Consider the following 24169-nt stretch of genomic DNA (forward strand, 5'->3'; position numbering starts at 1 on the left):
CTTCATCACACTGACATGTTTAACTGTATACATACATGCACACACATACATACACCACACACAAAGAGAAGAATGCAAATTTATCTTTTTAGTAAAGGCAGAAAGCAGCTAAGGCAGGTATGGTGAGCACTGGTAGACAACAGTTCTGGGCCATTCCGCCATCCTTGCTTATCCACCGTTACTAAAGCAGGTTCCCTCCTAAGCATGGTCCTCAAACTGCAAACGGAAAACCCTCCACTAAGCCATAGCAGGGCTTACTAGAGATACTTAGAGCTCACTCTGAGTCCTGAACCACCCTGTAAAATCAAATGCTTTCTCGTGCTGATGGCTGGGGCCTCTAAGCCTCCCATAGGGAGGGACCCATAGCCTCCAGCCAAGCCCCAAAGGGACAAGTCTAAATGCAAAACACTGCCCCGGAGAAGCGCTTTACAGGGAACTCTCAGTTCTTGACTCCTTCCTAGCTGTTTGGGTTTTCAAACCAAACATGGTTTTTGTTGGACCTATTTCTCTGCATTTTTCTCATTAGAAAAACAACTCCCTGGTTTAGGCTCAATTGAGAACACACAGTCCCACCTACGTGTTATCTGAGTGGCTTCCAATTGTCTAAAACCCTCACAGACCAGGGCCAATTTTAACAATTTCTTCCAGTGTATATGTGTGCATGCAAGAGCTCACAATGTAGATGTGCTGGGTGAGGTGCACACGTGTATGCAAATGAACGTGCATGTGTGCGTGTGCATGTAGAGGCCAAAGGTCAACCTCAGGTATCATTTCTCAAGAGCCACTTTTTAAGACAGCATCATCTTTAGTCCAGCACTCAGGAGGCAGAGGCAGGCAGATCTCTGTGAGTTTGAGGCCAGCCTGGTTTACAGAGAGACTTCCAGGACATCCACAGCTACACAGAAAAACCTTGTCTCAAAAAAAAAACTCTCACTGGCTGGAGCTTACCCATTAGCCTAGTCCCAGGGCTCTACCATGGTCTCCAAGCTCACATCACTGCACCTGGCTTTTTAAGATCAAATGTGGGTCCTCTAAGCACCGTGCCAGCTGGGCCAACTCACCAGCTCAACCTTCTTTTTTCTTGCTTTTTTTCTTTAAGATTTATTTTTATTTTACATGTTTTGACAGTGTGTATGTGTGTGCCCCATGTGCATGTCGTGCCTAAGGAAATGAGAAAGGGCATCAGAGCTGCCGGGAGCCAAACTCAAGTCCTCTGCAATGAATACACAGGACCAGGGCAAGGAGTCAAAGGTCAACTGTGAGCAAGGTACAGTGTCACGCACCTTTACCGCCAGCACTACAGAGGATGAGGCAGGAAGATCTCAAGTTCGAGGCCAACCTGGGCAACACAGTGAGTCTAAGGTCAGCCTGGGCTGCACAATGAGTCTGAGGCCAGCCTGGGCTATAGAGTGAGATCCTGTCTCAAAACAAACAGATCAGTAAAATAAGTAAACAACTTTGAGGGCATCTAACACAGTCTCTTAGCAATTCCTCTGCTGCCTGAGGCAAGGAAGATGGGGAAAGGACATTAGTACCCAGTAGCTTCACTCTGGGAAGATGCCTCACACCGTGTCAAGTACCGAGTAATGGACCCTGTGATCCCAAAGAGAACCACCAGCCTGGGTACGCTGAAGACCAGACAGCCTTGAGGTGCTGTCTATCAAAGAAAATAACTTCAGTTTATGAATGTGGGTGTCTACCAGGCCTCAGGGAAACCTAACTCTGTCTGCCTCCAAAAAGTAAACATAACAGGGTGTGGCTCACCCTGCAACGCTGGTGGGAATGACTTCAGCTTAGGGAGGGCTGCTCTCTTCCTGAAGATTCGCCTCTGTATGATTTTCTCTGGATACGGACACAGAGTAGATCACGGAAACCCTTAGCTTCTGCCCTGCCCTCTCATCTCAATGTCCTATGAAGGCACCAAACAGAATAATGTCTTAAAATACTTTCAGACTAGAAGCAAACTGTCTGAACCAGTATTTTAAACTTACCAAATTTAAATAACAAGAGGGAATATTTTGGTTTGGGCACCAAAAAGACTAGTTATTCTTTTTAAATTTTATTGCATTTATGCATTTGGGAGAGGGGAGAGTATTTGGTATGTGGGCTTCAGTGATCACATGACCTAAAGAGTGAGTGTGGAGGTCAGAGGACAACTCGTAGGAGCTGGTTCTATCCTTCTGTTATACGGGTCCAGAGGATTGACATCAGGTTAGCAGGCGTGGCAAGTGCCTTTACCCCCATCTCAACTCTAATTGTTATTCTAATACGCTTTCTGATTGGAAAGAAAAATCACAGCCACAATAGGACTGATTTTTTCAAAATTCTCGGTAAACATGTTTGGAATAATAACAAAAGCAATTGGGAAAAGCGAAGCAGATGGAGCGGAGAGGTCTCTGCTCAGCATATTTGTTAAACACAAACAAAGAAAAAGCCATCCAAACATTAGGTCGCCGTAAGTGCGATCAAGTCAGACAAGACGCCTAGTGTCTTAATTCCTCATGTACACAGCCAGCCGTTCAGGAAAGCCACCTCCAGAGAGCAGAGGCTGGTGGCTGATGGCCACCTCCAGCCATCAAAAAACCCAGCCATTCTCCATTCCATCTGCCATCAGGAAGCAAGAAGCCTTCTCCACACCCTATGCATGGCCCAGAAATAATACAATAGCCATAGATCATATATTTAACTAGCCCAGAAAACATCAGGGTACTGTGTTTGTGAGCACTCAGTGTTTTGATAAATGAGTAAATGTAAACAAAGTAAATATTTTATACTGTATGCAAAAGCAAACAGGCAACTGAGGTCATGCAGTCAGTCCTCAGGGCTCTGAACTGAAGGAGCACTCCTGAGAGAGTCTGAGGACCCCCCCCCCCCCCCCGCCCCACTCAGGCTACTTCAGCTCCCTTGGGTTCTCAGAACACACTAGCAATTCTCTAGTCCGGTTACAACTGAGAGTCTTTCAAGTCCCGGCCCTTCCTCCAAACAGCCAAGTGGCCAGGCCAGCTGCAGATCTCAGCTCATTGTTGCTTTTCAGAGAAACTCTCCCAACAGCTCAGCAGCTCATAGGAAAAGCCTTTCTGATAAGGTAGGGCCCAGTCCTCCAGACCACCTTATCTGGCCATATTGTTCTTTCGGCCCTTATCACGCAAGATAGGCCTTATCTGCTGGTCTGTTTATTGTGTCTCCACCATTACCATTCAAGATATCAGGATGGAGCCTTTTGTGAGCTGGATCTTCAGGGTTAAAATAGGGCCTGGCACACGGCAGCAGTGAGGAAATGTCTTGCATATACGCGTACATGAATAAATGAATGAATCAATCAATAGCATTTGTATTAAAAGTTGTATCTCCCAAAGAGTTTTTCAGAAGGTTCAGCCCATTCATGCTCCCACTGCCGGAGCTCAATGTGGGAAAGAGCTGCAGGTGACAAAGGTAAAAAATACACAGGGACGAGACAGGCTGGCCAGAGCAGGAAGTCCTTACCCGAGGGCAGACGCGGAAAGGACCACAATTCCCAAACTAAGAGTAGCACCTTGGAGTTAGAGAGATGGCTCAATGGTTAAGAACACCTATTGTTCTTCCAAAGGAGGACCTGGGTTCAATTCCCAGCACCCACATGGAAGCTCACAACTGTCTGTAACTCCAAGATGACACCCTCACACAGCAAAACACCAATGCACATCAAAAAAAAAAAAAAGAGTAGCATCTCATGGTGACCCAGTCAATATGGGAAATCAGATACGGTATGCCAGCCAGAGGTGAAAGGTGGACAGCAGGATGGGTGACCTGGAAGGGACCATGACCTTGACACTAAGACAGCTGCGAGCACCAGTACAAATGAGACAGCGAGGATGACTGGGGAATGTGGTGAGGGCTCATGAATATTCATTAGTATTCACGCAGAACCACTGTGCTGCTACAGGACTGGGATTCTGGGTGCTCCAATCTTTCCTTTCCACCCTGCTGAGGTCTCTCCAGAGAGAATTGGGAGGCTACTAGCTACTGGAAATCAGGTACCTCTGAGTGGCTTGAGGGGGTCACTCCACGGCCTCCCTATTGGGAGGAAATGTGTTCTCTGTCTTTGCTTTCTTAGTGCCCTTGAAAGCTGAAGTGACCAGAGAGAAGTCAGATTGCAGTCTTTCAGGCCAATCGCCCGAGGCTGAGAAACCACAGCCAAGGGCTGGAAAGCACTGAACAAAACTGCCAGGGACAGCATTTTTATATGAAAATGCACCCTTTGCAAAAAGCACCTGATATAAGGGCCCATATTTCTCAATAAGTTCCCTCAGGGTGCCAATTCCTGCAGCTTTTCATAGAAACTTGGTTTCAGAAAATCCATGGCAGTTTCACCAGATTTATTAAAACAGCATTCTTTATGAGAAAATGTCTTACATATTACTAAAAAGAGGGGTGCGGGGGCTCTCCAATCATAAATCCCCAAAGAGGCCACAGTTGTGTGCCAGAGGGCAGCAGGGAAAAGTGCTCAGCTCCAGCGTTTACAAAGACACAAGACTGGGCTTTTCCAGAGTTAGCGGAGAACAGACCGCGAGAGCTAAGTCATTTTCCTGGAAATACCACAAGGCTTCCAGGTCCCTAGACTTCAGAGCCCAGTTAATGAGAACAAGAGCCCAGGAGGCCTTGAGAAAGGGCCAGGGGGCAGAGGCGTTTCTAACAGCCTAAATCAACACCTCAAATTGCAGGGGAAGCCACAGCTGCCCACAGAGCACTGGCCCAGGGCATCCCTAGGCGGCAATCATACTGAGGTGTCTCTGGGAACAAGGAGTGTGGGAAATCTCTTCCTGCATGGGTTAAGGGGCGGTCCCTGGTTTCCCTGGCAGCACAGGCCTCTTCTAAAGCCAGAGGCCACCTTCCACTCCAGAGGTGTCAAGCCGGGTCAGGGAGGGGCTGCCTCTCTAGACTTGGAGAATGGTACCCCAGGCGTTCTCTAGGATGTTTCTGTCCTCCACAGCATCACCTCTGTTTAGACTGAGTGTTTGCCAGCTTGCCTCCAGCCAGTCAGATGCTGTCTTTCAAGGGTTGGGTACCTCTATAATGGCTTCCAGGAACAAATGCTCCAGCCGCTGAGGTTTGGCCATGGAATTCACTTTCCTCCACTAAAACTCTACAGCTCGGGCTCTGCTGGAGATTTGCAGGACTGCACCATGGAGCAGGCCTTCCTGATCCTCAAAGTCAATGAAACCTGTCTTGAGATAAACATCCAAGCATTCGCAAACAGTTCTTTCCCCAGGTTTTGATTTATGGGCTTGGGAATTTTTTTTAACCTCTATCTCATCAAAGGAGGCTTTGCACAGTTGAGAGAAAGTGTTTTAAACATACTGTAATGCTTGCAAAAACAATATCATTTTCTTAGCACCATAGTCCTGGCCTAAACGTTAGCAGGAAACCACCCCGCTAGAAGGAGGGCCGGCCCACTGAGAAAGGACAGCCATGAGTCAGGGACAGACTGGTCCAGCCAAGCCCACCATGATGGCCGCCCCCGAGAGACAGACCCCCTCCATCCTTCTAGCAATCAAAGCTCCTTCATGGGCACTTTCTAAACACTCCCCTGGCTCCCTGGAAGGCACTGTGGAAAGAACAGCTCTGTGATCCGCAGCTTCAGGGTGACATCATTGGAAACACCTCCTCCCCTCTTCAGGAGAGCTGGAAAAGTACCCACCTCCCCGTTTTCCGTCTGAAATAAAGCATGCATGGGTGGATGCATGCAGCCGGAGTCTCGGGTGCCTGTAGCCCACTGCCTTCTCACAGTATTTGAATCTGCATCTCAAAGTCCTATCCAGAGGAGAAAATGTGTTCCTGGGGGGTTAGGACAGGAAAATCAGAGGTCCCTAGCAGTGGCTTCATCTAAGACAAAAAGGGCAGAGGTCACACAGCAGCTGAAGCCTTTAAGCTCCACCAGCACCATTTGGTATTTAACTCCTCAAAGGCTTGCAAGTACTACAAATCAGGAACCGGGAGAGAGTATAAAGGATTCTGGGAAATGAGCATGGTGGAAGGGGGAAGCAGTGAGGTTTCCTCAACCAAGAACTCTGCTCTCTCCACTCTTAAGACAAACCCAAGAGACTAAAAGCAACAAGACACAGGAAAAAAAAAGCCAACATGGTAACTCTTCTTTCTTTAGGAGGCAGGGTATCCCTATGCAGCCCTTGCTGGTCTCGAACTCAGATCCGCCTGCCTCTGACTAAAGGGTGCCTCATCACACCTGGTGTACTATTTCTTTTTCTGCTTTCTCACCCACAGGATTTTTACTGGCCAAAATAAGTAGGTTGTTTTAAAAAAGTGAAGCATGGGTTAAATTTTCAAACCACAAGAGACTTGGATTTCAGTCAATAATGCCACAACGCCACCATTTATTTAACTCTAATTGGAATTTTAGGGTTAAATTCTTTGTTTTTAGTCTTGTATTACATCTGTTTACTCGCAGGTGTGGTGTGTGTGTGTGCGCGCGTGCACGCACACACATACTCAGAAGTACCACGGCACATATGTAGATGTCAATGAACAACCTGAAAGAGTCAGCTCTTTCCTTCTACCTTGTGGGTTTCAGAGGTCCCGCTGTGGTCAACAAGCTTAGTGGCAAATACCTCTGCCTACTCTACCTGCTGTTCCTTACGATCATATTTAATGTCGAACAACAAAAGCTTAGATTCAACACACCTGAAGGGAACGAGGTGACTGTTCCCTCTGTACTGCTCTCCACTCCAGGTGCCCTGTGAGCACCCGGGGTGGGTTAACACAGCGTGGGTTAACACGGCAGGGATGTGGGGTGGGTTAACACAGCGGGGCTGTGTGCTTCCGCAACTGGCCAAGCAACCTGCCAGTCCAGCCTGAGCAAACAGTTCACACCCTATGCCCCCAGCATACTTAGTTTTCAGGGCTGGAAGTTTCCAAACATGCTGTCTGCCTAATGGCTGTTGAGCAGATGCCCCTTCCACATGCTCTGGTCTCTCCTCAGAGTGTGAGCACTCAGCCCTCACACTGGGGCGGAGCGAGCGAGGGCACACAGTCAGTGAGACTTCCTGCCCTCTTTCCCTCTTCCTCCAAAGAGACGGAGAAAATGTAAAAGGAGGGAAATCCTGACGTCACCAGGTCTTTATTCCTAAACTTTCCATTCATTGTTTTCTGATTATATATGGATTGAAAATATCCCCTTTTCACTGAACATCAGAATTGAAGGAAAAGAAACAAAGACAAAGGAAAAACTGTACATGAACATAAATAAATGCTCGGGGAATGGTTCCATAGATTAACTGCCAATAGTAAAATTAAAAATGGTCTTGAATTTTCATCTCATTTTTTTTATTTTCAAAATATTTTTGTGCAATAAGCATCTATTGTTTGTTTCTTTTTTTCTTCTTTTTTGGTTTTTCAAGACAGAGTTGCTTTGTTTAGCTTTGGAGCCTATCCTGGAACTCACTGTGTAGACCAGGCTGGCCTTGAACTCAGAGATCCATTTGCCTCTACCTCCTGAGTGCTGGGATTAAAGGTGTATGCCACCACCACCCAGCACTTTCTGTCTCTGTCTCTATGTCTCTGTCTGTCTCTCTCTGTCTGTCTGTCTGTCTCTCTCTCTCTCTCTGAGACAGGGTTTCTCTGTATAACCCTAGCTGTCCTGGTACTCTATTGACTAGACTGGCCTTGATCCACCTACCTCTGCTGTGTCTGACCTCGAATTAATTCCCAGAGATCTGCCTGCCTCTGCCTTCTGAATGTGGGATTAAAAGCCTGCGCCACCATGCTGGGTGCATCTATTGTTTCTTGTTGGGATGGGAACACAAGTTCAAGTGTTTTCCTAGTGCCCACTGAGTTCAGTCCCCACAGACTGATCCCCAACTGCAGACTGAACAGAAACAAAATAAGGGAGGGGAAGATGGCTCAACAGGTGAAAGCATTGGCCACCAAGCCCAGTGATGACCTGAGTTCAATACCCAGGCCCCACACGACGGAAGGAGAGAACCAACTCTTGCAAGTTGTCCTCTGACCTCCACACTCATGCTATTATACACATAAAATAAATAAGTACATGTAAAAAGCCTTTTAAATAAAGTCAGACACTAAATGGTACATGCTTTATGAATCATTTGTTTTTTTTTATAAAGTTCAAATAGTAAAAACTTACATATGATAAAAATACTGGCTACTATTGAAGGATGATAACTGAGACAAAGCAAGAGAAAACCTGTACAAGATTCTGTATCCTTATGACTGATGTATTTTTACTTTAAAAAATAAAATCTTGGGTTGAGCCACAACTGTCCCTGCTTAAGGACTGTGTGGCCTTGAGTCGATTCTTTTAACATCTAACCTAAAAGAGGATAAACACATCACCTGCTTCATGGAGATGGCGAGAATGAAGTCCAGGGATGTCTATGCAGTCACACGTAACACAGGACCCGGTTCCGGGCAGAGCTCGGTGCTTGGCCTTAGCAGCTGCAGCAAACACCCTACTGCTGTTTTAACTGGCGTCAGGCTCCAAGCTTTGAGCCCTTAATCTCGTTGCAACCCCATCGCTCCAGTTCCTGTTCTTATCTGTTTCTCAGGCCAGAAGCCGAGCGGGTGGCCCAGGGAATCCAGAAGCTTAGGACCCCAACTTCATCTCAAGAAGGGTGCGACACACTGCGGATGCTGCCTCTGAGGTCACAGCGAAAGGAAGCTGGCCAGAGTGGCCCCACCAGGATTAATCACCCACTGAAGAGAAAGAATGACTGGAGGCTCTAAAGGCAGTAGCTGGTTTTTGCAGGAGAAAAGATATTTTATTCTGGTGGAATAATTCATTTGGAATGGAGGAGTCGCATGGGAACTGAACCAGTTCATCTTTCTTCCCTAAGGAAGGCGAGGAGACAGCCAGCCCTCTGTTAGAAGTGTTTCGTGTTGACTGGCTGAATTTACTACCCTTTCATGTATCCGAGATTTATACTCAGTTTGCGAAGCATATGCCTGTGGGTGAAATAACTTTAGATGCTGGTCATGCGGTAAAGGATTCGGATTAGCTCAGATCACTGAAACACCATAAACACGTCCTCCAGTTTGTGAGGTCAGCCTGCAGATTGAACGTGACTCATTCTGACCGGCCTTTGCTTTAACGAATGCAGACATCGGCGAGTTCAAACCCAGCCCCACCGCTTACCTTGACAAAGTACTGAATCTCTCTGTGCCTCAGTTTCCTGAGATGGACTGACAAGACAATGACGTCATTACAAGAAGATAAATTGGAACCCATCAAGCACTTGTAGGTATTAGCTTGTTTCGGTCTTACGACAGTTTCTGATTATGGTACAGAATTCATCTGAAATGACACATTCCAATCACCACAAACTTGGAGGACATAGTACAGACTGTCTGAAAGCCAGGGGGTAATTTTACTAAAATTACATCAAGGGAGCATGAACATCATGTTACATATGCGTGTGCATACACACACACACAGGAAATTTAAATCAAGTCAACTTTAGAACATAATATAGGAATGAGTTCAGAGTCTCTGCATCTCAATCCAATGTCCCTAAAAGATGAGAAACAATATTCTAATTTCAAATATTTCTAAGGATATATATATGTATATATTTATGTATGTAAGTATGACTCACACATGCACACATGTGCGTGCGCACACACACCCATACACACATTTGAGAATGCAGTTGGGCTTCAACTGTGGGTTCCTTTCAGCCTGCAACAGAGAAGGCTCAATAAAATTGTACATTTTCCTTCCTTTGTAAATGTTGAAAGCTTTTCATTTTGTTCCAAAGGAAATGGCTGTAGCAAAGTTCAATGACATCAGACACCATCCTTGTCTGGGCGGTGTGGGTATCTGGTGGCCGTTACAGAGGGGCTTAAGGCTAAAACCCAGGAGCACGTAAGCTACGGGCAACATCAAGGAGCATCCCTTACGGCATGCTTCCTTCTGGTTTACCAGAAGCAACTCAGAAAGTCAGCCCCCAAGCAAGGGAATGATGAACAGCACAACTCGATGGTCTCCTACCACATGACCCACCGCCCCGGAAAGAGCCTCCCATCGCTCACACGCCTCCATGTCCCATGTGGGAGAATCACGCCTGGGCTGCTGCATGTGTAACTCTGTCTTCACACCGACAGGCACGTTCACACTTTTCTACAGACATTGACCAATGACACTGAAGATTCCTATCTCACTGACTGTTATTGGTGGTTCTACTCTTGTTACCAAAGCAGTACAATCAAGACAGCATTTTCTGCGGTACTGGTTCAGGGTATCCAAGAGAGCAGAGGCAGGCAGATTTTTGTGAATTTGAGGCCAACCTGATAGAGCAAATTCTAGGTTAGGCAAGGCTACATAAGTGAGACCATGTCTCAAAAGAGAAAGACACACAGACTTCTGAAAGTCACATACTCCAAACACACCACGCTGTAAGCCACCTCCTTCGCTACACCCTTTCCCGTAAAACCCCTTCCCAGCTTTATTCTGCAGACCTTGGCACCACAGGTCTCAGTGTGGGACAGATGACCAGAAAGCTCCACCCTCAGATTAGTTCCCAGCAATGGACTGGTCTGAGAGCTCAGAGCAAAAGCAGAAATGACAACTGAGTTTTATTGGCGAGATAGATTTCCAGCAGGCCCTATTTTCTTGCTGAGCTGAGCTGGCAGGTTGGGCTGTACACTTCATAAAGTTTGCTTTGGGTCTTGACCTCAACATCCGTTCATTCTTCAAATGTGTCTCACTCTGGGCCAGCCAGGTACTAGGGGAGGTTTTTTTTTTTTTAAAAAAAAAAAAAGACAAACTTATTTCACGGCTGGGCTTTTCCCCTTTTACATTAACCAGACACAGCTAAAGCCACTCCTGTCCTGCACGAGGTCAAGTTTCCAACTGTCCTAGCTAGGATCTTCTCTTGCCTCTCCTTAAGAACCCCTCCCCCACCCTACATCCCAAACTTGGTTACCTAGGTACAGTGGATAAATGCCATGGCAATACTTAAAAGTACAGCTGAATTCCCCCAAGTAACGCCCACGCGTTAAATATAAAGCATTTAAAAAAAAAATCCTAAACTGGGCAGTGGTGGCTCACACCCTTTAATCCCAGCACTCAGGAGGCAGAGGCAGGTGAACCTCTGAGTTCGTTCAAGGCCAGCCTGGTCTACGGAGTGAATTCCAGGACAGCCAGGGCTGCTATACCATAAAACCTTGTCTCAGACAGGGAGAAAAAACTTCATAGTCCAGCTCCAACGTCTGTGTTTAACGAGTGAACGGGAAGGACATTTTCTCTCTGACATTCTCTAAAGGACAATGTGTGAAAACAGGCCTGTTCCCTCCCAGCGTCTGTTTCCACTCAGAGAGCTGGGAGGCTCTCGCACTGAAGAGCCTTGAAGCCCTTTGAACAAGACCTGGGCAAAGTTCACAGTCCTCAGGGTGTTGGAAACTTAACAGACAGATCAAGCATAGTTTTCCCATGTTTCCTCCAGAAGCCAGATGTGACCCCCACCACGTCCTACAGACGTCACAAGCCCACCAGCAAAGAAAAGTTTCTCCCGGCCCCAACTCCAAATGTCTGTAAGTACATTGCACACAGGCCTCAGAATGGTGGAGAGGGTGCACCAGGACTCAGCCCTGGGCAGTGCAGAGCCAGCTCTGCCCAGCTGGACCTCCGTCACTGCCCCCCTCCACCCGCGCAGCCTGTGAAGACTCCCTGGGGTTCTCCATTACTCCCATCCTGGCCCACCACCAGAAGGGTGTCCAGACAACACCAGCAAAAAAACAAAAAGTTAGGCTGCAGCACACAATGCTTGAGAGCCTGGTTCCCCTCCGCCCCCCAGCATCCCCTCCCCGGGATAGTCTCAAGTACTGGTGAACGTGAAGCAGTCAGCAGCCTGCTGTGTCTCGCTCACCTCTTCTGTACCAAAGCAAAAGACAGAGCCTCCCCAGTTCTCACAGCCCCAGGCAGCCTCCAGCCAGGCAGGGGCCCAAAGCCCAGACCCCTAGAGCTGGCCTGCTCTCCTGACTGCCTTTTAAAACTTCATTCAGTTGAAGCCCTCACCCTGGGACTCAAAAGGGGGTGGGTGGCTGAGGGAAAGGGAACAGCCGCCCTTCCTAGGTAAGTTTCGGTTCCATACAGTCTCTCCAGAGAGCTAGTCTTACATTTCTATGTAGCTTCAGGCTTCTCTAAGGCAGAAATCCTCTACCAGAGGCTGTTGCAACCTCTACCCACCACACACACACACACACACACATTCCCAGCCCCCCCCCCCTCAGGACACACACACATTCCCAGCCCCCCAGGACACACCCCCACACACCCCCCCACACACTTCCCCAGCCCCCCATCTCCCGGCCTCAGGTCTGGGTCAAAGACAAAACTACAAATCTGGCAGGCCTCTGCCTGAAGTCGAAAGCAAAGGATATTATTAAAGGCACAGGTTAAGGATCCCTCACTCTGCAGCTCCTCATTTAGAAGCCCTCGGTGGCATGCAGTGTAAACACGTCCCAATGCTTTAAAACGAAGGGAGGTTTCTATTAAATGACTTAATTGAGGGCCACTTCTGGCGGAAAGCTTTTAAAGTGAGGAATAAAGGGGGCCTGGTGGGTGTCTCCCAGACACTTGTTTGGAAAACCTGCCATGCTGTCACGGGAAATTAAGCACAACGGGGTGCAGGGTCCCCATGTGTGTTCCTGCAGTGTGATCTCCAGCAGAAATAAAACACCCAAGGAAACCTATTCCTGGGCACGCCAGGAGCCTAGCAAGAGTATGTCAAGGGTCATTGGAAGCATGGGGTGGGAAAAGTGGGAAATTTAAGGCTGATAGCCAAAGGGGATCCAAAGAGATGATTAAAGATGGGCACTTTAAAACTCGAAACAGGACGTGACTGGAGAAAAATGGGTCTGATAAAACAGATAAGGACACTCTACAAAGACACTAGTAAAGACGGCCAGGATGCCTTTAATCCCAGCACTTGGGGTACAGAGGCAAGCTTCGTCTACATAGTGAGCCAGTCAGGGCTATGTGGTGAAACTTTGTCCACCCCCAATGCTCACCCCCATCCCCAAAAGGAGCTTTGACATCTGTGTCAGTAAAGGCTCCAGACGCAAAAGGCAAGGAACTCCAGGAAATACCTGAGAGATATCCAGAATAAGCATTTCTATAGAGGCAGAGAGAAGACCCATGGGTGCAGGGTGGCAGGGAAAAGGTAATACAGGTTTCTGTTTGGGGACAGGGAAAGTCTTAGAATCAGATAGTAAATATGGCTGCCCAACACTGTGAATGCACTCCATCCCACTGAAATGCAATTTTCACACTGTATTTTACCAAATAAACCAACCAAAAAATTAAAATTAAAAAACAAAACCAAACCAAACAAAACAAAACAAAAAAAAACCCACCTCCCAGGGACTAGAGAGATGGCTCTGTTGGTTCCAAGCACCAGCGGCTCTTGCAGAGCACCCAGGGTCAGTTCCCAGAAGCCACAGGGCCTGTCACAACTATCTGTAATGCCAGTTCCAGGAAATCAGACTCCCTCTTCTGGTTTCCACAGGTACTGCACACACACAGTACACATGCACACTTTCAGGCAAACACTCTTTTAAAACATATATATATGGCGGGAGACTCCCAAACCAGAAGCAATCCCTCCCTTTCCTGAATACCAATACAATACACACACCTCAGACCAGAGTAAAATGGATGGTCTACTACCAACTCAGTTACCGAGCCAGGCTTCCGTCTTCACTCTGTTCTTCCCCAGGGTGACTTAAACCTCATACCAATCTTCAGGTAGGAGTCACCATTTTCATGAATGAGGAAACTGAGGCACAAGAGGTCACACAACAAAGCCAGGGACAGCCACAGGTGACACCGTAGTAGCCAAGCAAATTACTGCCCTCTCCACACTTCCAACCCCTGGACTACACTGCCTGCAGATCCACGGTCGTCTGCGCATGTCAGTGTAAGCACTGCTGGCAGAACAACAGACTTACCACCCAGAATGAGACCCAGGTACTCTTCAGCTGCTGCCTCGCCACCTGGCATTGCCTTCGGATGCACGTGCTCATGCATGAAGTGCAGCTTCCAAAACACCTGCAGACGGGGGGCCCATTGGCTGGGAGTTCGGCTCGCTAGCAGAGTGCTTATATAGCATGTGTAAGGGCTCTCAGTTTAATCGCCAGCACAACAACAACAATAATAATAATAATTCAGCTCACCATGCTAGGTTCTAGTCCGTATGGTGGGGACGTCGAGGCAGGAACCCACAGCATCACATCCACAGTCAAGAGCTGAGAAAAAAATAAAGGTGGGGATCCTCGCTTGCTCTAACACAGTGAGGACCCCCTGCCTAGAGAATGGTGTGGCCCACAATGGTTGGGTCTTCTACGTTCGTTCGTGAAGAAGCAAAACAATCCCCAACAGGCGAATTTGATCTAGATAATTCCTTGTGGATGCTCAGGTGAGTCTAGGTTGTGTCAATTTGACAGTTAAAACTAACCAGCAAAATGAGACAAGCTGGGGATAAACAAACACACACACACACACACACACAGAGACAGGGGGGGTGGGGGGGGGCTTTTAATGCTGGTAGCCAGTTCCAGGCCACTCCACCTGGCGACTTCCTCCAGGGCTGAGTCTAACTACCTGGAGGTTAAGGGGTTTCACTGCTAAAAGCAGGGTTATTTAGATGTAAATAGTGCAAGCAATTACAAATGAAGTTAAAGAGGGCTTAGTGGAGAGTAAATTGGCTATTCCCAGTTGGGAACACCTGCCAGCCAACCAGAAACAATAAAAATTTCTACTTCGGAAAGCAGGGAAGTCTATCAATAACCAGAAGCTCCCTTTGACCAGAGATGGTAAGTTGAGCTAACACCTCAAATGAGCAAGGCTCAGCCCCACCGTTCTCTACAACCAATTGTCCTCAGAACTGAAGGAGGGGGCAGCATCACTGACCTCCAGCAGCTGCGTGTCAATAGGACTCTGCACCAGACTGTGCCTGCTTCTGCCTAGCAATGAGAAGTAGGCTCAGAGCACCACGTTACAGATGGGGAAGCAAACGCCAGATGAAGAGGACTCAGCCAGAACCACACTCCTGATGACTGACAAAGAGGCTTTCAAAGCAACTACTCGAGACCAGCAAGCTTTTAGCCCATAGTAAATGAGGGCCCACATCCTAAGATTTAAGCAACTCTTGATTAAGAGTACGTTTAAAAAAAAAAAAAAAAACTGATCGGGCAGTGGTGGCACACACCTTTAATCCTAGCACTCAAAGGCACAGACAGGTGGATCTCTATGAGTTCAAGGTCAGCCTGGTCTACAGAGCAAGAGCTGTTACACAGAGAAACCCTGTCTTTAAAAAAAAAAAAGGATGAGCCGGGCGGTGGTGGCGCACGCCTTTAATCCCAGCACTCGGGAGGCAAAGGCAGGCGGATCTCTGTGAGTTCGAGACCAGCCTGGTCTACAAGAGCTAGTTCCAGGACAGGCTCCAAAACCACAGAGAAACCCTGTCTCGAAAAACCAAAAAAAAAAAAAAAAAAAAGGATGGAAATAAAGAAAAAGGGAACGGAAGGAAGGAACTTGTGCCGTTCTCCTTCTCTCTCTGAACCTCTCTCTCTCTTTCTCTCATATCCTACCCTGCTGCCTCACACCCAGAAACCATGACTCAGGCCTTCAGGGAGAGGTACCCAAGCCTTAAGGCCAGTCCCACATAATAAGCTAAAAGCAAAGTCTAATAGCCCAGCCCCAACTCTCCCTCACCTCCCCACTTCCCAAAGCTTACCCAGGAAAGCAGGAAAGTTTAGGACTAAACTGGTCTGGACACATCCTAGACAAAAGTATCTACGTCCTAAACCAAAAATTCATAAACAAAGGAGACGGAAGTTTGGTCAGTGTCATCTATGGTCCCCAAGTAAGTATCCCCCACCCAATTCATTTACTTTATTTTACATGTATGAGTACTCTACCTACATGTATGTCTGTGTATCACGTGTGCCTGTTACCCTTGAATGTCAGAGGAAGGCTTTGGATCCCCTGGAACTGGAGCTGTGGATGGTTGTGAGCTACAGTGTGGGCGCTGGGAACTGAACCCGGGCTCTCTGTAAGGGCAGCAAATGCTCTCAACCACTGAGCTACTTCTCCAGTGCAGCTCCTCTAACTCTCAGCCTTCAACAGCCATCTCAGCTCTGAGTCAGTCTCCCCTACCCCCATGCTGCTGAGACTTGACTGGGACAGGGAGGGACACTCTCCACTTTCCAGCAGCAGCTGTGTGCTTCTGAAGGAGCATAAAGATCTCACCAGCAAACACTGCAGAGAATCAAACCTTTACGACAAGCTTTCTCAGCCTCCTAAAAGCTAGCAATAGGGCTAGGGAGTTGGGCTCTGTTGGTTAGGGGGTCTCTAACATGCAGGGGTTCCACCTTCCAACACAGCATAAACCAGGCATGGTGATACATATCCATCTGTAGTCCCAGCACCTGGGAAGTAGAGGCAGGAGGACGAGAAATTCAAAGATACATTCTGCTACACAGTGAATCTGAGGGAGCCTGAGCTACATGAGAACCTGTCACAATAACAACAGTACTGGTCTTACAGATAACAAAAAAACTACAAAATAATGCCCTGGACCATCCACACTTTACCTAAGGTAAGCAAAATCACTGTGGTTGTGTTTGGGTGGAAGTTCCATCTCAAGCCCCCTCCCCTGGAAGTTGCCTCAGTCCAGACTCTACCTCCAAGAAAGCCTGCCAAAGGATGACACCTCCCCAGAGATGCTCAAGACCACTCCTACAGGGTATTTAAACAGCACTCCAGAGAACAAACACGTGGTTTAGTGGTCTTCCTTCCTGGGGGACTGGAAGGCTACCCGGGAATGTTGGTATCCATTAAACCTGGGCTTTTTCTAACTCAGTTTAATTTGGTCTGATTTGGATTATTACATTGGTGGAGAGGTTTATTGGGGCACAAAAACTTTTCAGATTGGACAGCAGGGAACAAACTCCATCCTATAAACAAAGACACAGCCAGGCATGGGCAGCCTACTCCAAGTTCAAAGACTATGCCCTATGTTGTAATCCTGAAGTCTTTCTGAGTGGGAATTCTGTATGTGTGCCTGTGGTACTGCCCATAGTAGTGACGGCCGCTCATTTTCAAATCTGTTCTGGGCTCATCGGTAATGACAGTTCTGTCAGGCCCGAAGCCCCGACTACCTGCAAATTTAAGAGCTCAAGTTAATTACAGTGCGGTCGAATTCTGTTTAGGTTGTATGCATCGCACAATCAAGACTTGGGCTGCAGACCTTTCCTGTACCCAGAAAGCCCAGCACTCAAGTTTGTGCTTTACTCTTGCTCAATAACCAGTGATTTCCAGAGCTCAGAGGTTTGCAAAGCTTGAAGCAACGCAGGGACAGTGCCTCCCTCACCCAGACTGGGCATTCAGAGCCTTCCCAAACAGCCGCATCAGCCAGCTCCTCTAAAACAAGAAAAGGACTCTGTGAAAGCCGCCTGGACGGCAAAAACACCCTGGTCTTTGAGACGTTTACATCTTCCAGGAGGGAAATCAATAAATCCATCCAAACTCAAGGGGACTGTGCCATGGTGGAGGGGGGCGGGGAGAGGGTGATACTAAAAACACAATGTCTTTTTTAAAAGATACACTTATTTTTAAGTGCACGAGTATTTTGTTTGTGCGACGGTATATACACCTCATGTGTGCCCCTCATGGATTCAGTGCCCACAGAAACCAGAAGAGGGCATCCGATTCCCTGAAACTGGAGTTCCAGATGGTTGTAAGCTGGTGTGTGGATGCTAGGACTCCAACCCAGGTCCTCTTCAAGAATAGTAAGTACTCTCAACCATTAAGCTGTCCCTCCAGCCCCTGAAAACACCCTGTCTTAATCAGCTCTATGTAAGGGAGCGCCTTGCAAGGAACTGAGCTCTGTAGTGAGGCCCGAGCGAGCACTTGCGAACCTCCCTCCGCTCAGCCACAGCACAGACACAGTGAGTGACCCCACGGCCTGGAGTCTCCAGGGATGTCAGGGTTCAGAGCAGAGTGCCGAGTGGCAACCTGGCAGCTGGATATGATCAATGAACAAATAGTACTGGGCTGGGGAATGCTTTAGTTGGTAGGGCTCGCCTGGCATACATGAAGCTCTGGGTTCAATTACCTGCACGGCATAAAGGGGCATATAGTAGTGTCTGCCTATAAACCCAGGATTTGGGAGGTTCAGCCAGTAAATTCAAGGTCATCCTAGCAACCTAGTAAGCTTGAAAGTAGTCTGAATGCAAAAACAAAAACATATTTTTGTTGTAGTTTGGAGACAGGGTTTGTTTCCCAACCTGGCCTTGATCTCAGCCCAGCAGCCTCCTGAATGGCTCGGATGACAAGCCTGTGCATTAGTAACCCTTGCTGATAGGCCTGGCCTTAGTGATTATTCCGGTAACTGGGAGCTCGGGAGCCTATGAAGCACTACTCGGAAGACAGGAGTGAGCTACATGCGGCTCACAACCATCTCAGGAGCCCTGTCTTAAAGCAGCCATATGGGAGGAGGGTTGAGCTCAGAGGCAGGCTCCACTCTGAGAAGCTGGGGCTTTGATTCTACCCACACTGTCACTGATTCAAGGCCACTAAACTTCTATTACCAGTCACCAACGGCCAGAGAGGCTGTTCTGTTCACACAAGTTTTCCAGCCCCCTAGAAACCCACCAGCACAATGTATCCACCAGAACCCAGCATCCTCTTTCTTTCCTCCTGAGTGATGGGTACCTGCCCCATGCCCCTCCCCCTCCTCCAGTCCCACAACTCACTCAGTTCAAATCTGGTGCAGAGTCCCAATGAAACAAGCTGGACCTTGAACCTCAGAAAATGTTTCTTATGACTTCCATATCCATGAACTGCAGGGGAATCAAGCCAGGTGAGGCTACTGCCCTACAGAGAACCCAGTTCACCGTAACCCAGTCTGCAGATCCCACTACCTGAACTCAGGCTCCATAATGCAAGGACTGTATCCTGCTGACCAAGAACTTAGCAGGTGGGACAGAGCTCTGCCCGCAGCAGTGGCTTTTTAAAAAGGTTGCTCAATGAGTAACCAAAGGAAGAAATAAAAACAACCGCCTCCCACGTGGCTAGGCAGTAAATCCCAGCACTTGGGAGGCTAAGGCAGGACAGGGTCTATCTCAGTCAGAGGGCAGCCTAGGCTACATAGAAAGAGCCAACTCCTACCACCCCCCACCCTATCTCTCACACACATAAGTTGAGAACATCGGCTTGGGAAGCAGGAAGGCAGGCCGTGAAGGAACAAAGTAGCGGAGCTTATGATGGGCAAGGTCAGAAAACAACATGTAGGGATCTAGGGACCGGGTCTCTCCTTCCACCATGCAGGCTCCATGCATCAGCTCAGGGCATCAGGCTTGGCAGCAAGCCCCTTTGCCAGCTGAGCCATCTTAGCAGTCCCAGTGGGGACATTTGGCTGAAGATCCCAGCAAGCTTCCCACTTCCCGAAGACCACTCAGCCTTGGTGCCACCCCCATCAGCACCTCTCCTCTCCCCACCCCTGCCCCCCTTTCTGGGTTCTCATGTCTTAACTTGTTTCCTTTTAGAAACGATGCCAAATGACAGAAGAAAGTATGTGCTTGGGTGTCACCCAGGCAAAATTACCTAGTTTTCCATCCCCTTGAACTTTGTTTTTCTCCTTGGGAGCCAGCTTCTTATATATATATCTTTGCCCTTTAGCACCAAGGCCAAAGAAAGGGAGGAAGGAGGGAGGATGGGAGGGAGGGAGAGATCACTCAGCTGGGCCTTTTGAAAAGGTTAGCAACATCTTTTAGATAAAGTTTCGGAGGGAAAGCTAAGAAACACTTTAAATTCCATCATTCCTCACTCCATCATCATGAGAAAGTAACTTAAGACACACACACACAAAATGAAGTCATTATTCTAAGTGGCTGGTTATAACAGCCATCACAGCTCTCAGGACAGACCACAGGCCTCTTCTGGAGGCTGCACTCCTCCTGGATGAAAGCACCCCACTCACTCATCCCATTTTTCTTCACTTGCTTCCTTCTGTTCAGGTCAGAACACTACAACTGCTACCCCAGAGTGGCAAGTGTTGTAATAAACCTGCCTCTGGCCACACTGAGCTACACACAGGGTGGGGCCAGCCTGCATGCCGTCTCACAGGCAACTGCCACTATCCAGTCTCACCATGCAGGTAACTGCTATTCAGGCACAGCTTTTCAGATACCAAGAGTATGACAGCATCTTTAGGTAAATCTTGGTCTCCAGCTGGAAAGGAGTTTACAACCAGTCATTTTGATGCGTTGGTACATGCTTATGCATGCACGCACACACAAACGCTCACAGAAGAATACTTTCTATATGGTTCTGTTCCCAAGTACTCCGCGTAGCCTCTACTCCTGAGCCAGGTGACACTCCTCAGTGGTCACACTTCTAGCTGCTGAGCAGAGCAACAGGACAGGGAGGAGGAAAGGAAAGGGGAACAGACCAATGGGGCAAGACACTAGCATTTTTTATTGTTCAATGTCAACGTCCTCTGACTCAAATGGGAAGCCAGAAGCAAACACAAACACCCTCCCCAGGGCATTCTTAAAGGGACTTCATTTTACTACTACAAAAAGACAACACACAGGGCCAGAAGGCAAAACCTGATTTGTGGCCACACTGTAACACCGGGAGTTAAGTCACGGGAATACTTAACTTAGAATACCAGAGAGTGTACTAGGGACAATCATGCTGATAAAACATATGTGACCCAAATCACTAGATTCTAACATAGACTCAGCGTTTTCCTTTGTCCTATCATTTTTCAAACAACCTGACAGGTGACTGAGGAGATACCTCGGTTTTGCCATGTTACTGGAAGCGCTAATTCACTAACTCCAATGTTATTCTAACAAGGAGCATACACATGGTTGCTCCTGAGGGCCGAAGCACACATCAAAATAACTAACTCACAAATGCACACACGTGGACACAAGTGCCCTTCAGGATCTCGCCAACTTCGGGGAAAACTCTCTTGTTTATGCAAACGCCAATATTTCAACGCGCGCTGCGCTCGATTGTGGTGTGGTGTGGTGTGTGTGTGTGTGTGTGTGTGTGCACGCGCGCGTTCCGATAAGGAGGGGTCTACTAGAGCTCACCAAATCCTAAGTATTCTCCTCTGCTTTTCAGCTGAGATCCTTTACAAACCACTTAGTTTTCCCTCGTAGGACAAGCCTGTGTTATAACGTTGAAACTGGCAAGGACTTGAAATTTTAACGCACCACACTTCAACCTCCTAGGTCGAAAGTGCCCCTGGAAATATTTACTGTAAACAGAGTTAGGAACAATGGGAACTTTCCTTTTTTTTTTTTTTTTAAAGGCACCACCTGCGGTCTAAGGTTGGCACGGGGCGTCCACAGGCCCCCCTGGTGGAGAGGTGGCTAAGGAGCCTGAGCGCCGCCGCACGCAGATGGGTTCTCCCCAAGAGAGCGCTCTGCGTTTCCCGGTTTCCAACCCAACAGCAACCAGATAGAGCCACGGGGAGGGGGAGGGGGGCACGTTCCCACCGGCGCACCCCAGTCAGAGGGTACAAAGGTGAGGGTCTTTAGTTTTGTTTTTAAAACTCACCAGGTGTGTAGCCGCCAGGTCACCTTAAGAACTCCCACCGTTGCCGGGCGGTGGTGGCGCACGCCTTTAATCCCAGCACTCGGGAGGCAGAGGCAGGCGGATCTCTGTGAGTTCGAGACCAGCCTGGTCTACAAGAGCTAGTTCCAGGACAGGCTCCAAAACCACAGAGAAACCCTGTCTCGAAAAACCAAAAAAAAAAAAAAAAAAAAAAAAAAAAAGAACTCCCACCGTATTTTGAGCGGGGTACTCGGTGTTGGAGGGCTCTTGGGGTGAAAGGGCACGCACGTAGAAAATACACAAAGTTCTTTTACAAATTCTCTGCCCAACACCACAGCCAGGTACCTGTCTAGAAGCCAAACGCTGATGCAACTTGGAAAAGTCCCTTAAAAGACAGAAAAAAAAAAGTAAGGGCTTTCGGGGTGACCTGCCTGGACCGTGCAGTGGCTCGCGGACCAGGACAGAGGAGCGACCACCAGCCTGTTCGGTTTAAGAAATGGTTTTAAAGAGCACGCTGAGATTAAACCCCGCCGGGAAGGACGAGGAGTGCGATGCTCTTGTGGATCGCCCGCAGCTGTCACTAGAGCTCAGCACAGGTTCGCCACCGACTGTTCGGTGCGTCTAGAGTGCAGAGAGCTGGCTAGGAGACAGGAGCACACCTCCAGCCCCGGCACTGCGGCGGCCACGCCAGGATCCGGGAACCAACGCTTAGGCTGAGCACTGCGCAAACCTGCAGGAGCCCGAGCCCCTCGCCGTCCGGGGCAGCACCTGGGCCCCGGCGGCCCGCGCACACCCTTCCCGCCCCGGCTCCGAGCTCACTTACCGCCTCCGTCTCCCGGGTCCCGCTCCGCTGCAGCCCGCAGACCCCGGCCGGAGAGCCGCGGCCGCCGGAGTCGCCAGGAGGCCGCGCCAGCCCCGCCCCGTCCTGCAGCCGCCCGCCCTCCCGGGAGGAGGAGCAGGCGGGTCTGCGTCCGGACCCTCCCAGGGACTCGGGACCCAGGCGGACCCAGGACTGAGGGCCCTAGTAGGCAAGCTGGGGCGCTCCCTGCCACTCTGCTCCATCTGCACCCTCGCCAGCACCTCTTCCCTTCCCTGCAGCCTCCCTCTCTCCTCTCTCCGCGCTCCTGTATACCCCTCCAGGAAGCCTTCCCTATTTCGCAGTCCCACCCCATCCCAGATACGCTTCCCACACCCCTCCACGCAGCCTTGTTCTCTTCACCTGGGAGCAAATCACACTGATGGAAAAGCACGGGAGTGACTCCAATAAGCTAAAGCTGGGCCCGTCTCTGAGGTCACCCAGCTGCTGGTGGCAGAACTGGCATCAGAAAACAGATCTCAGGTCCTAGTTTAGTCCGGTCCCAGGGAAAGTGACTTTACATTGACAACTGCGACAGTCAGTGTGAAGCTTGTCATTTCCAAGCCTCAGTTTCCTCCGTTGTAAAGTGAACAGGACACTCACTCCACGGAAGAGAGGGCTGCAGAAATGTCACGTGGCCTACACTATTTTAATAAGTAAATGTTTGCTGACATGCTGAATAAAACCAACGCTCAAAACATTCAGTCCCTCAAAATAGCGACGTGAAAAGATTCCAAAAGGTAACAGCAAGTCTTGTAGGAAAAACACATAGCAGAAGGGGAAAATACACAGTGATTAAAAGTGCTCGTATTTACAGGGCTGGAGAGATAGCTCAGCAGTTAAGAGAACTTGCAGCTCTAGCAGAAGTTCCGGTTCAATTCCCAGCACCCACGTGGTGGCTCACAAACCTCTGTAACTCCAGTCCCAATGGATCTAGTGCCCTCTTCTGGCCTCCTCGGGTACTGCAGATGTATAGAGCTCAGACATACATGCAGGCAAAACAACACAAATATTTTCAAGTGATTTTTAAAAAGAACACAAAGGAGGCAGCCATCCTCCCTGGAGCCCTTTGAATTTACTTCTCAGAAACAGTGGGTCTACTAGGCAGGCTCCACCCGTAGTCAACTACAGCCAAGAATGGTTATGAATGCAGCCTTCCTGCCCCTCCCCCAAAAGAAAGTAGTAACCCTACTTAGAAGATTGAGCGTTCTGTGATTTTTGTCAAAAAAATTAATTGCTTAGCTCTCGAGTCTGGACTTCGTACGGGACAAAACTGCATAGACAGCGTTCTTTGGCAAGGCCGCTTGCCTGAGCGAAGGCCTCTGGGTTTGGGGTACATCTGGAACCTGGAATTAGGCAAATTAGCAAGGGAGGCTGTGCCGGATAGTGGGAAAGGTATCAGATAGCACAGGCAGGGACGAGGGTTAACCACGCCTCAGACTCCTCAAAATGCATGCAACGGAACCTGCACCTACATGGGGCTAAACGCCAGGACTGGCAGAACCCTGAAGTACAGTGACCAGCCCAGCCAGGAGGGAGGCTACAGCAGAAACCTGTGTGGGGAAAGACCTTCCCAAAGAGCTTCTCAAACTGGTGGCCAGATATGCGTCCTGAGGTAGTTCCAGAGAAAGAAATAAGGACATGGAGAGAGGTTTTTTAAAAGATGTATTAATGTCTGTATGTATGTGCCTAAATATATGTATGCATATCATGCGTGTGCAGTGTCC

At 48.6% G+C, this 24169-nt stretch overlaps 1 protein-coding gene across 3 annotated transcripts in view; it reads right to left on the reverse strand.

The window, feature by feature from the left end:
- Cgnl1 (cingulin like 1) overlaps window positions 1–22505 on the reverse strand; it is a 149919-nt gene extending 127414 nt beyond the window's left edge. For all 3 annotated transcript variants that reach the window (XM_057767377.1, XM_057767378.1, XM_057767376.1), the window contains exon 1: window positions 22410–22505. The gene's annotated coding sequence lies outside the window, so the exon portion shown is untranslated. The remainder of the gene's footprint in view (window positions 1–22409) is intronic.
- Between the last annotated feature and the right edge of the window lie 1664 nt (window positions 22506–24169).

This window comes from Chionomys nivalis, chromosome 4, assembly GCF_950005125.1.
Source record: "Chionomys nivalis chromosome 4, mChiNiv1.1, whole genome shotgun sequence".
NCBI lineage: Eukaryota > Metazoa > Chordata > Mammalia > Rodentia > Cricetidae > Chionomys > Chionomys nivalis.